The sequence below is a fragment of the Anolis carolinensis genome, chromosome 3 (genome assembly GCF_035594765.1).
Source record: "Anolis carolinensis isolate JA03-04 chromosome 3, rAnoCar3.1.pri, whole genome shotgun sequence".
NCBI classification, from domain to species: Eukaryota; Metazoa; Chordata; class Lepidosauria; order Squamata; family Dactyloidae; genus Anolis; species Anolis carolinensis.
In genome coordinates this window covers 40,450,111-40,464,190 of record NC_085843.1, presented here as the reverse complement: position 1 = coordinate 40,464,190, position 14,080 = coordinate 40,450,111, and the positions used below count along the sequence as shown (strand labels likewise).

Genomic DNA, 14,080 nt, shown 5'->3' with positions numbered 1-14,080 from the left:
GAGAATAACATCCTTCATTCCTTTACAAATATATCTTTTACATTTTTTTCTCCACATTTGAATAATCTAGGGGGGAAATTATTAGCAAAGATGGTGTCTTAAAGTAATTAAACAAAATGTAAAACTGTTCCAAAGAACCCCAGCACTGTGAGAAAAGAAGTCAAGTATTGATTGAAGCGCCAGTTCTACAAACTGTTATGTTGCTTGGCGGTGGGTGAGAGAATGATGCTAGAAAGATTTTTCAAGTCCAAATGTTCCTGCGGAAGGTAGTTCCAGTAATTCTGGGAATTATGCCAATTCCAGAGTATATATGTAAATATTTTTAAAACACTATTTTAATATACATGTATTTTAAACACATATATGTCTACGTGCATACATTGCAACAGTACTGCCATAGCAACAAGTTAACAGCTAACAGAAAACGTGAACGTCTGATTGAAAACATTAAAAATATAACTTCAACATACACAGACAAAAAGGTACCTCTGTTAAAAGTATAATCTGTTTTATGCTGAAATAATACAAAGGGTGAGATATGTAAAACCACTGAGAGAATGAGCAGAAGGAATCAGACAGAAAATGATATTTTAAAAGTTAACCACAAGGACTCTTTGTGTCAAATAGGATGGAATTAAATGTCTGTTATGTTAAAACTTTTTGGAACGAAGAGGAAATTATAAACCAGTATTTTTCTGTATTTAGTTTAATGGTTGGTAGCTTAAAAAAGGGAGGGGGGACTCTGGTGCTATTAGTAATATGTCTTCAAGAAGGACATTTCAGTACCAATAAATCAAGAGGAAAAAATAGGAATTAAATTATAACAGGAAGCTTACACCATATCCAACTATGTCCTCCTAGCTCAGAAGTGTCTATTATTCTTGCAGATAGCACCAGAATCTTAAACTCCAAGTAACCTGTTATCAGATCCTTTATCTAGAAATACCAGACACTGAACCAGGGATGTGCTACATGTAAAACAAGTGTTCTTCTACTGCGCTACATACAGTTCTATACAATTGTGACAGATCTAGAAATCCAGGATACGAAACCTACAGATCAACCCTCTCCTCTCTTATTGTTTTTGTGGGGTGGTGGGGTGGAAGTGTATGTTAAAAGAAGTGCCATGACATCCTGAGCAACCCAGGTGTGGAATAATGCTTCAACGCTTGCCCATAACAAAGAAGAAATGCTTTTGCTTTAACTTCTAGCTAGAATAAGAATGTGTTGATAGAAATCTGGACTTGCACGACAAGCCTTACAATCACATCCAAGAAGCTGATGCCTGTCTCTTTTCACTGTCGTACCAGTAGCTGCTGCTTTCATTTCGGGGCCAATTGCCGTGCCAAATAGACAAGTTGGTGCTGGTTCTGGTAACCCAAATTTCAGACACTGTTCTGTACACTTTCAGCAAATGTCAGAACATCAGACTTCTGATTCTAATCAGATAATTCAATGGGCAAAACAGATGCATAATAATTGAAGACACTTTAACATACATTAAGAGAAATATTGTGTGATTTCTCTCAGAGGTTATTGCCTCCACATAAATGAACAAAACATACACAGTTTCTTGTATACAGGCACTACTGAGTGTACGCTTATCTATACACGTGGACACATGGAATCAGGGCATAGCTTGCCAAAGCCTATACTGAATTTCACATAAATGCCACATTTATATCACAACTATGTGTGTATAATTTTACACAGAGAGGCAGAAAATGGAAGAACAAAGGAATAAACCTCCTACAAGAAATTTAAATAACCTTTTTTAGAAATCCTCATCCGAAGTTAGAGGGCTTTTAGCAATTGTACATTTATCTCTTCCAAAATACACCTGCTTTCTTTTCCCCTCTTTTCTCTTCTTTTGCCAAACTAAATATTTTTTCCATCTAATGACTCTCTTTATTAGACAGCATCTAATTTGCATACATTTACATACAATTTAACTGCTTGCTTCTGAGAACAAAGAAATGGCTCTGTATTGTACTGAAGGACAATACTCAGAAAAGGAAGGTATAAAAACCAGCTAGCTCAGTGGCTGTGTTTTCTTTTTGTTTCAGAAATACCAGGATTTTTAAACACTCCACTTAAAGGGTGAAAAAGATTATTCCAACAGACAATGCAAAAAGATATAGTGCAGCTTCCTTTTAACACATTTTCTCTCCGGCCTGATTAATGGGATTTAAGGTCCAAGTTTTCTTTGCTTTCCTCTATTTCTTTTATTAGATCTGATGGATTTAATTCTGTCACACATTTTACTCCATACTTTATTTGTATAAAAATTTATGCAGAGGCTCAACTTCAATGCTAATTCAGTACACGCACCCTTTTCCTACTATGAGAACTGGGAAGTGATTGAACAATTTTAGATGGGCGAGAAGTATATTGATTTCAATGGACAACATTATGATTGCTGGGATGCCAAACCCATGAGGACTTTACCTTAAAGTAATATATAGAGCAAATATAAGCTTACCAAGTGGCCAAATGGAAATCAACAGAATAGGGTGGGATGGGATGCAGGGTTGAGCTCAACTGGTAAACAGAAAGATGAATTGTTGTCACAGCACAAGCAGGAAGCAACAGGGGTATTAAGCTCTCTAGTTCCCTAGAAAATGAGAAAGAAACACATTTGGAAATGCAAATAAATAAAGCTTTTCATTTAAGACAGAGAGAGGACTTCAATTTGAATATGTTCATTTTATCCATTTCCATAATTTTCTACTCTTGAAGACTAGTAATTTCACAATTGTTCCCCAAAGTTTCATAACAGAAATACCACTGGAGTGATTAAGTAGGACTAAAAGATGTAACAGAATTCTAGAGATGGCCACTTAAAAATTCAATTGTCAAAATGTGTAATTAGCATGTTTAATTTAAAATGTGATGAAGGCTGTGCCATTAGTGCTGTGCGGTTCTGTTTTGAAGATATTTAAAGGGTTTTAAACATTCTAATTTTTTTAATATTTAATGTTTTAATTTACAAACTGATTTGTAACTGTTTTAATCTTATATTTATACTTTTTATTCTGATTTTTGAATTGTTTTAAAGTTGTTTTTTATTGTGCTGCTAGGAGCCTTGACTCCTATTATCAAGGGAAAGGTGGAATACACATCATCATCATCATCATCATCATCATCATCATCATCATCATTATTATTCCAATGGCTATTACAGTTACTTACTCAATCCAGGACCAACAAAATTAAACCCAGTTACTTACCTCAATACATACAGAAAAACTGTTTTTGCTGCTAAACTTTAGAGATGGATTATAGCAGTTTCCTGCTTTGTTGTAATGCATATATTTTAATAGCTTTGTTTAAAGTAATCTTCATCTTTTATTGTTGTAGTTTAGTTTTTGTAATGACCTCAAGCATTCACTGAGTAGGGGAGTGATCCAAAATATATATGAAGCAAACAAGCAGAACAAGGAGACTGACCACATATAATGACAGTTCTAACTGTAATATTCTCAGTTGTTGGGAGGAAACCAAATACTCGTAATATAAAGGAATCTTCCAGAATAATTTTGGACAGATTAATTTTTTGTAACCTTATGTGAAAAAATGAAAACCAATAATATAAACCACCATCTCTTCGCCAAATTTCACAGAGAAGAAAAAGAAAAGGACTACAAATGAATGATTTGGTAGAAAAGCCTAAAGTAATCCCAGAATTTACAAGGAAGTGTATCTCTTTTAAATGCTGTTAGACAGTGTAAACCAGTGGTTCTCAACCTGTGTGTCCTCAGGTGTTTTGGGCTAGAACTCCCAGAAATCCCAGCCAGTTTTACCACCTGTTAGGATTTCTAGGAGTTGAAGGCCAAAACATCTGGAAACACCCAAAAGTTGAGAACCACTGGTGTAAACTTTGAATACTGGACACAACCCACCGTGGACTCTTTCATGGCAAATACACTTACAATCAGTGTCAATCAAGTACAATCAAAATTTCGTCAGATGTATAGTATAGTGATATTGCTGGATCTGGGGATGCTCCCAGATTCCCAATGTGCAAGTTCAGCCCAGAGCGCTTTCCATCAACTTTGGCTAATACACTGTTGGAAGATAGAAATTTGACTGCTGCTGCCGCCCGGGATCCGAGGTCTGGAGGCGGATCCCACCCTTGCTTCTTTCCTTCCTTCCTGCCTGGGAGATCTGATTCATTGCTTTCCTGTCTGGTCTGGCTTTCCCAGTCCTTGCTGGGAGATCTGCTCCGTTGTTTCCCCTCTCTGGTCTAGCTTCCTCTAGCTCTCTCTCTCTTTCCTTCCTACCATATTTTACTTTATTTATTTATCATTATTATTATTATTATTATTATTATTATTATTACTACTACTACTACTACATTTATTTTATTTTATCATTATTATTACATTTATTATTTTACTCTATCATTATTATTGTGACATTATTTTACTCTATTATTGTGACATTTATTATTATTATTTACTCTATTATTGTTATTCTCACATTTATTCTTTCACTCTATTATTATTGGAAGGATATGTAAGCACATTTACATTGAAGAAAGTTAGAATAATGATTTAATCAGAGTTGAACAGTCTTATCTTAAATTACAGTTTTATGTAAATATTAAAACATTTAACCTACTGATGCCTCAGTTAATGTAATTTTATTGGTATCTATTTTTATTTTTATTTTATTTTTTCATAATCATTTTTATTGACACTTTACAGGCAACTTTGTTCAACTTATATTTTTTCTTCAATATTATTTTATATATTACATTAAAAATAGGTGAACAATCCATCTTAAAGAAAGTAGGAAAGTTGTCAGGGAGTGCTCAAGAGAAAATAAGAGCTAAAAGGAGCAGAAAAAGGAGAGAAGAGAAGAAGAAGGAAAAGAAGGAAAAAGAAAAGAAAAAAAGTGCAGTAAATCCACCCAAAACCCGTGAGATTGTGTAAAAGGTTGCTATAACTTTGTTACTTCCAGAGCCTTCGAGCGACTCCTTTAATTCTTATCTTTTAACATATCTCTCATCCTTATATACAAGTACAGTAGAGTCTCACTTATCCAACATAAACAGGCTGGCAGAACGTTGGATAAGCAAAAATGTTGGATAATAAGGAGGGATTAAGGAAAAACCTATTAAACGTCAAATTATGTTATGATTTTACAAACTAAGCACCAAAACATGTTTTACAACAAATCTACAGAAAAAGCAGTTTCATACATGGTAACGTTATGTAGTAATTACGGTATTTACGAATTTAGCACCAAAACATCACAATGTATTGAAAACATTGACTACAAAAACATTGGCTACTAACAAATTGACTAGAAATAAAGATAGAATTGGATAAAATGAACTTACAGTAACAACATTGTCGGAAATAAAATGCATAAAAAGTTCAGTCCTTGCTGCCTAGAGAAACAGTTGTGGATCCAGGCGGGAGGCAGACTGCGTTGGATAATCCAGAATGTTGGATAAGCGAATGTTGGATAATTGAGACTCTACTGTATATATGTGTGTCTGAGTTTCGTCTTGGGGCTGTCTTTAGTCTATTTTTATAAAAGTCGTGATTTTTTTTTTCTGTAGATAGTCTAACAACACTTTCCAATCTGTTCTATTGGCTGGTGCTCTACTCTGAGACAGTTTTTGCATTAACAAATCCATGTTCATTATATCCAGCACTTTGGTAGTCCATTTTTCGATAGTAGGTATCTCTTTAGTTTTCCAAATCTGGGCTAGCGTTATTATGGCAGCAGTGGTGAGATAAAACAGTATCCTGTCTGCATTTTGGTCTAGCTGTAAGTTAGAAGGCAGCCCGGAAATTACAATTAGTACAATGCTTGGCAGCCAGACTTCTAACTGGAGCAAATTACAGGGCGTGTTCTACGCCTCTGTTTAAGGAGCTCCATTGGCTGCCGTTTATCTTCCGGGCCCAATTCAAAGTGCAGGTTATCACCTACAAAGCCCTAAACGGTTTGGGACCCACCTACCTTAGAGACCGCATCTCCCTCTATGAACCCGCACGTTCTCTTCGCTCGTCGGGGGAGGCCCTCCTCTCGCTTCCACCACCTTCGCAGTCGTGGTTCGTGGGGACGAGAGAGAGGGCCTTCTCCATCGTGGCCCCCCGGCTTTGGAACTCGCTCCCCAGGGAGATCAGGCAGGCCCCTACCCTCCTTTCCTTCCGGAAGAGCCTAAAAACCTGGCTCTTCCAAAAGGCCTTCGATGATTAATCGTTGTGGGTTCGATTTATCTGCCCATTTAACAATAGCCCCATCGATGATGTTTTGCCAGTATTATAATGCACTTTATTGACTATTTTAGCTGTGGATCTACCTCTCCCTTTTTGATATATTCTGCACTTTGGCCCAGATCCGTATTTTACTCTCCTGTTTTTAACATTTTACTCTGTATGTTGATTTATATGATTGTTTTATTGTTGCTGGTGTTTTATTGCTGGGATATTTGTTTTATTGTACTGTTGTTGTTGTTACATTGTGTTGGGCAAGGCCCCATGTAAGCCACCCCGAGTCCCTTCAGGAAGATGGGGGGGGGGGGGGGAATATAAGAATAAAGTTATTATTATTATTATTATTATTATTATTATTATTATTATTCCCTAATAAGAAACATTCTGGTTTAAATTCTAGTCGATTTTGTAGAATTTTCCCTATTCTTTTATGTATCTCATACCAGAATTTCTTCACTTTTTTGCATTCCCACCACATATGCATGAATGTGCCAATACTTTTCCTACATTTCCAGCACCTCCCATCAGTCTTGCCTTTGTTATATTTGGAAATTTTGTTTGGTGTCAGGTACCACCTGTAAAAGATTTTAAACCAGTTTTCCCTGATCTCGGCTGCATATGCGTATTTTAGCTTTCTGTTCCAGATTTCTTCTCACTGACTCAGGCTGATTGTTTGACCTATTTCCCTGGCCCACTTTACCATCACTTCCTTTACTTGTTCTTCCTCCGTTGACCAAGTGAGTTGTTGTTTATATATTATTCTTATTAATTTATTGTTTATCTTCAGTATCTTGTCCCAGAATGCTTCTTCAGTTTGGAAGCCTTTCTTCTTTTCTTTAAATTCTTCATTGATTTGCCAATATCTTAACCAGTTTATAGTAGGTCTAGTTATTTTATTTGTTCTTGCTATTTTAATTTTACCTCTTGGTTTCTGATAATTAGAAGTTGTTTGTAGGTTATCCATTTATTACTGGGGAGTTCTCTTCTATAGTTTGCCTCGCTTGGCGAAAACCACATAGGAGTTTTGGAGTACAATATATCTTTATATTTGTTCCATATTTTGATTAATGCGGCCTTATAACATGATTCCTGAAATTTTTTTCTATTGTTGCTTTACTTTTCCATAAATAGCCATGCCATCCTCGTCTTAGATCCTCCGCTTCCAGGACGAGGATTTTCTTTTTATCCAGTGATACCCAATCTTTAATCCATGTTAGTGATGTGGCCTCAAAATAAAGTTGTAAATCCAGTAGGCCCAGTCCCCTTAGTCTTTTATCGTCCTTCAGATTTTGATGTTTTATTCTTGCTCTTTTGTTATTCCATATGAATATCTTTCTCCCATTTGTTGATTGTAACTTTGGATCTTATAATTGGAATTGTCTGAAACAGGTACAGTACTTCTGGTAAGACTTGGATTTTTATCACAGCTATTCTTCCTAAAAGGGAGAGGTTTAGTTTCCCGCACCGTTTGATCTTTCCCTTAATTTCGGACCACTTTTTGTCATAGTTGTTTTTTAGTAGTTGTGAGTTGTTTGTTATTAGCTCTATTCCCAAATATTTTATTTTTCTTACGATATTAATACCTCTCCTTTTCATTAGTTCTTCTTTCTTTTCCTTTGGTATGTTTTTTGTTAACATTTTAATTTTTTCTTTGTTAATTTTAAATCTCGCCACCTCACCAAACGCTTTTAGTTCACTCCACCATTGGTTCCATTGGTTTACCGGATCTTCCATTATACATAACACATCGTTTGCAAACACACATAATTTGTAGTTTTCCTTTTTAAACCTCAATCCCTTTAGTTCTTCATTTTTCCTTATTCTTGTAAGCAAGACTTCCAAAGTCATGATAAAAATCAGGGGTGAGAGGGGGCAACCCTGTCTTGTTCCTTTATGTAGGCTAATTTCTTTAGTTATTTGACCGTTGACTATAATATTTGCGTATTGATGGGAGTAGATGGCTCTAATAGCATTTATAAAATAGCACCCTGTGTCCATTTGTTTCAACAATTCTATTATAAAATTCCAATTAACTTTATCAAAGGCTTTCTCCGCATTGAGGAAAAGAAAGCCTACTTCTTTTTGCGTATTTCTATCATAATATTTGATAGCATTTATGACTGTCCTAATATTGTCTTTGATGTGTCGACCAGGTAGAAAGCCTGTCTGGTCTTGGTCAATCCGTTTTGTTAATATTTCTTTTATTCTGGTTGCTAATATGCTCGTGAAAATTTTATAATCGATATTAAGGAGTGATATCGGACTGAAGTTCTTGACCTTTGTGTTGTCTGTATTTTCCTTTGGTATTAGGGAGCCCCGGTGGTGAAGTGTGTTAAACACTGAGCTGCTGAACTTGCAGACCGAAAGGTCTCAGGTTCAAACTCCAGGAGCGGAGTGAGCGCCCGCTGTTAGCTCCAGCTTCTGCCAACCTAGCAGTTCGAAAACATGCCAATGTGAGTAGATTAATAGGTACCACTCCGGCGGGAAGGTAACGGCGCTCCATGCAGTCATGCCGGCCACATGACCTTGGAGGTGTCTAGGGACAACACCGGCTCTTCGGGTTAGAAATGGATATGAGCACCAACCCCCAGAGTCAGACATGACTGGACCTAACGTCGGGGAAAACCTTTACCTTATTAGGGTTATATTTGCAAATTTCCATGTACAGTAGAGTCTCACTTATCCAAGCTAAATGGGCTGGCAGAAGCTTGGATAAGTGAATATCTTGGATAATAAGGAGGGATTAAGGAAAAGCCTATTAAACATCAAATTAGGTTATGACTTTACAAATTAAGCACCAAAACATCATGTTTTACAACAAATTTGACAGGAAAAGCAGTTCAATACAAAGTAATGTTATGTTGTAATTACAGTATTTGCGAATTTAGCACCAAAATATCATGATATATTGAAAACATTGACTACAAAAATGGCTTGGATAATCCCGAAACTTGGACAAGTGAGGCTTGGATAAGTGAGACTCTACTGAATGTGGTAATTTTCTTTCCTCTAATGCCCTGTCCATTACTTTTTTTTAGAGGTGTTGTTAATATATCGTTAAAAACTTTATAATACGTTGAGGTAAAGCCATCTGACCTTAGTGCTTTGTTGTTGAGTAGGTTTTTAATTGCTCTTTGTATTTCCTCTGTCTTGCTGTTCCTTTTTAATATCTCTCTTTGCTCTTCCGTAATTTTGTCTCTTGTTTCCCTATGTATTGTATTGTTTTTTCTTTGGGTATTTTCTTGTCAGCATATAAATGTTTATAGTATTTAGTAAATTGTTCTTCTATTTCTTTTTGTTTGGTATAGATTTTTCCTTCTTCTTCAGTTTTATTGATATATTGTTTTTGTTTCTTTGGGGCCATCTTCCAGGCAAGCCATCTGCCTATCTTATTCGCATTCTCGAAATAGTTTTGCTTTACATATTTCAATTTTTTCCTCTATTTCCTCTATTCGTATCATGTCTAATTGTTTTTTTTTAAGTATTTCTAGCTGTAGTAGTACTTTTTTATCTTTGGGATTTCTCTTTAATTTGGTTTCAGACTCTGTAATTTCATTTTCTATTTGTTTATACTCTGATTTCCTTTTTTTCATTCTTATGGAGCTTTGTTGTATAAGAAAGCCTCTCATGTAGGCCTTGCTTGCATCCCAGATGACCTCTATTGTTGTTTCCTTTTCTGTGTTAAATTTAAAGTATTCGCTTAATATTATGCTATTTTTCTTTTGATCTTGTCCTTTTATAAGATGGTCATTAAATCGCCATCTAAATGTCTTATTTCTGTCTCCCAAATTTTCTATTATAATTTCTAGTGGGGCATGATCCGAGTCTGTTCTCAGTAATATTTTTGATTTGGCTATTTTGGTAAATAGTTCTTTTGTCCCCCATGCCATGTCTATTCGCTCTGTCTTTTAGTTCTTTCTTCATTTCTGACATTTCTTCTTTAATTTTATTATATTGGCTGTCTTGTTTCTTTTGCATTTTTGTACTTCTGTTTGTATTTTAAGGGTCTCTCTCATTATGTCCTTCATATTAAATTCTTCCAATGAGTCTTTTCTCCCTTGCAGTTTTTTTTCCTTTTCTCTCTCTTCATCCATTTTTAATTTTGTTGTGATCATTCTGTTTCTCTCTGATTATTCATTTTCCTTTTCTGCCTTTCAGAGATAAACAGTACCTTATACTATATCGTATATTATTTGTGGCCTATAATAATAGGTAAGCACTTGATCTCACAAGTCAACAATCATTCACATTTGATCCCAATGTTAGGGAGTTGTAAATACAAGCAGCTCAACCAGATAGATAACATTCAAGTCCATGTGGTAGAAAGTTACACACATTCAAACATAAACCAGTCAGTTAAACAAGTACCAAATAAATCCAAATGGTAAGGAGTTACAAAAACAAACAAATCGAACTGCCAGATAACAGTTAAGTCCAAATGGTGGCAAATTACAAGCATAAACAAATCAATCAGGCACAGTACAGTTGCATCTTGGTAAATAGTTGGTAAATAGTTGCGAAGACAAAACAAGTCAGTCAGGACAGTGACACTCGAGTCCCAATCATAAAGTGTTGTAAAGACAAACAACTCAATCAGGTAAGTAACAGGGAAGTAAATCCAAATAGTAAGGAGTTGCAAAAGCAAATAACTCAGCCAGGCAAGTTACAGTTAAATCCAAATAGTAAGGCGGCACGAAAATAAACAAATCAGTTAGCTCAATTAAAGTTAGATCCAATTGATACAGAGTTGCAAATTAACACATCTGGAATCTGGGTGAATTATACTGGTTGTGAACCTACAAATCGATCAAACAGATAGCAGTCTATGTATTAATCAATCAATATATCAATTAGTCAATATATCAGTCCATGTATCATGCATGGTATCATTAGCATTCAGTGACTCATACCACCTATTATTGCTTATTCTCTATTTGTTATTGTATTAATAAAAACATTCAACTCCCTTCCCTTTGGCTTGTTCAGTTATTCTGCTGTTAAATTACCAAAGCTTTGATTAGATTCATCTATATTCATCTATATTAACAGTGTTCCTTCTTCAGATTTGTATATCACACACTTATATGTCAGGCTTACTTCAAAGGACCAGTCTGAACGCAGATCAAAGACAGCTGCTCTCAAACACAATCTTTATTGAAGAATACATGACTTTGGAAAAGTCGAGAATGACCTAATGTTTACATACATCTAATTTTATCACTTCTGATGCAACGTAATATCACACGCAAATATCATCATCAAACCCCACCTTCTGGATCACATTTCCACCAAGGTTTCTATCCCCCCCACACTACAGCAATTATAATTGTTTATACTTTCACCCCTGAGTTCCCAGGCTCATTTTATCTTTTCCCGCCAGGTGCTCGCATGTTTATGTTATGAAGTCAGATTCAGGGCTTGGAAATTCAGCCCTGGGATCTGGCTGCATGACATGGCGCCCCCGTTTTCTTCGTCCTCCTCTTCGGTTCTTCTTTCACCATAGTCCTGAAACAAATCAAACAATAACTCTATGGGTCCATTTTGTCTAAAGTCCCCATATATTTTTTCAGCAAGCTGCGATGGAAGACTGGGTGTATTTTCCCTAAACTTTTTGGCAATGCCAATTGGAAAGTCACTTCATTGATAACACCCTGTATTCTGAATGGTCCAATATATTTGGGGCCCAGTTTTCTTGAAGGTAACCCCAATTTGATGTTTTGGGTACTTAACCACACTAGATCTCCTTTATCTAATTTATCGCCTTCCACCCTCTTTCTGTCTGCGAACGTTTTATACTTTTTGTGTGCTTCTTTTAACGATGCAGTCACTTGATTCCAACATTCCATCATTTGCGTTTTCCATTTCCCTGCCTCTGTTCCTTCATTTTCTGTCCACCTCGGCAATTGGGGTAAAGGTTGTATTTCATACCCGTAAACTACTTCAAAGGGGGTTTTGTTTGTTGCTGAATGTATAGTTGAATTAAAGGCTAGTTCCGCAAACGCCAACCACCTAGACCAGTCATTTTGTCTCATGTTAGAGTACATTCGAAGGAACTGCCCAAGCGTTTGCTGAGTACGTTCTACCGCCCCGTTTGTCATGGGGTGAAAAGCAGAACTTAAACTCCTTTCTGCTCCTAGCATTTCCAAGAATTTTTCCCAAAATTTTGCTGTGAATTGTACTCCTCTGTCACTTACTACTCTACTTGGACATCCATGTAATTTGTAAATATGGTTTATGTACAATTCAGCTAGTTTCTCAGCCGATGGTAGCTTCGTCAGTGCTATAAAGTGGGCCTGTTTAGAAAACAGATCTAATACTGTCCAAATATAACGATGTCCTTTGCTGACTGGCAGTTCTCCCACAAAGTCCATAGCTACACATTCCCAAGGCCTGGTAGGTTCCGCTACTGTCTGTAACAATCCCATAGGCTTCCCTCCTCCCGATTTATTTCTGGCACAATCATCACATTGGACAACATGATTCTTTATGTCCTTCCTCATTCCTGGCCACCAACAATGTTTTGCTATTGCCTTTGTTGTTTTGGTAATTCCTGTATGACCAGCGCTCTGGTTGTTGTGAAAACGATGCAGAATCTTAATCCTTAATATTGCTGGGATATACAGTTTCTTGTTTACAAACCAAAATCCCCCCTTCTGGTCCCCCTTTTCTGCGTTGGACGCGATCCATTGATCTCCTTTATAAGACTGTTTTAGTTCATTTCCCCAGTTATCTTCCCCGCCGAGTTCGACAAAAGCCGTGTCCTCCTTTTGGGTTTGTGCTCTTGTCCTGACAGCTAAGCCCCATTGTTTGTCAGAGAATATTGTCCCCTCCTTTGCTGTGGTTAGGCCTTCGTGTTGAGGCATGCGTGAAAGAGCATCTGCCAAGACATTCTGTTTCCCTTGAAAAAACTTTAATTGGAAATCGAATCTGCTGAAGTATTGCGCCCATCTGATTTGTTTGGGGGACAATTTTCTAGGAGACTTTAAATACTGGAGATTCTTATGGTCAGACCAAATTTCGAATGGGATTCCGCTTCCTTCGAGGAAGTGTCGCCAGCATTCTAAGGCTTTTAATATGGCTAATGCCTCTTTTTCCCATATTGGCCAACTTTTTTCAGTTTCGCTGAACTTCCGTGACAAATATCCACAGGGTTTTAAGTTCCCATTTTGATCCTTTTGCAATAGCACTGCCCCGTACGCACAGTCTGAGGCATCGCAATGGATTATGAAAGGGCTCCTGATATCAGGGTGTTTTAGGATGGGTCCTTCAGTGAAGCATTCTTTTAAGGTCTCGAATGCCTTTTGGCATTCTGGCGTCCAACTCAGTTTGGCGCCGGGAGCTTTCACTTTTGCTGTCTCCCCTTTCCCTTTTGTTTTTAAAAGTTCTGTAAGGGGTGCGGTTATTTGTGCAAAGCCTTTTATGAAGGGTCTGTAAAAATTTGCAAACCCCAGAAATGATTGTAATTGCCTCCTTGTTTGAGGCACTCCCCATTCTTTCACATCTGCTACTTTAGCTGGATCCATAGCTAACCCTTCTGGAGACATCCGATATCCCAGAAAGTCAATTTGAGTTTTATTAAATTCACATTTGGACAGTTTTGCGTACAGCTTTGCTTCTCTTAGTCTCTGCAAAACTTCCCGGACCAATTTTACGTGCTTTTCCTTATCTTCAGAAATGATCAAGATATCATCAAGGAATATGAACACCCCTCTGTACAATAACGGGTGTAGTATTTCATTTATAAGCTGCATAAAGCAGCCGCTTCCATTTTTTAACCCGAAAGGCAAAATTTCGTATTCAAAATGGCCGAATGCGCAGGAAAATGCGGTTTTCCAAGTATCCTCCGG

General features: G+C 36.8%; 1 long non-coding RNA gene across 1 annotated transcript in view; it reads right to left on the bottom strand.

Annotated features, from left to right (window-relative positions):
* Nucleotides 1–14,080, bottom strand: part of LOC103278414 (LINE-1 retrotransposable element ORF2 protein) — a 313,002-nt gene that overhangs the window by 150,617 nt on the left and 148,305 nt on the right. Inside the window, exon 3 of the long non-coding RNA XR_506033.3 lies at nucleotides 2,483–2,614. This is a non-coding gene — a long non-coding RNA (LINE-1 retrotransposable element ORF2 protein). The remainder of the gene's footprint in view (nucleotides 1–2,482; nucleotides 2,615–14,080) is intronic.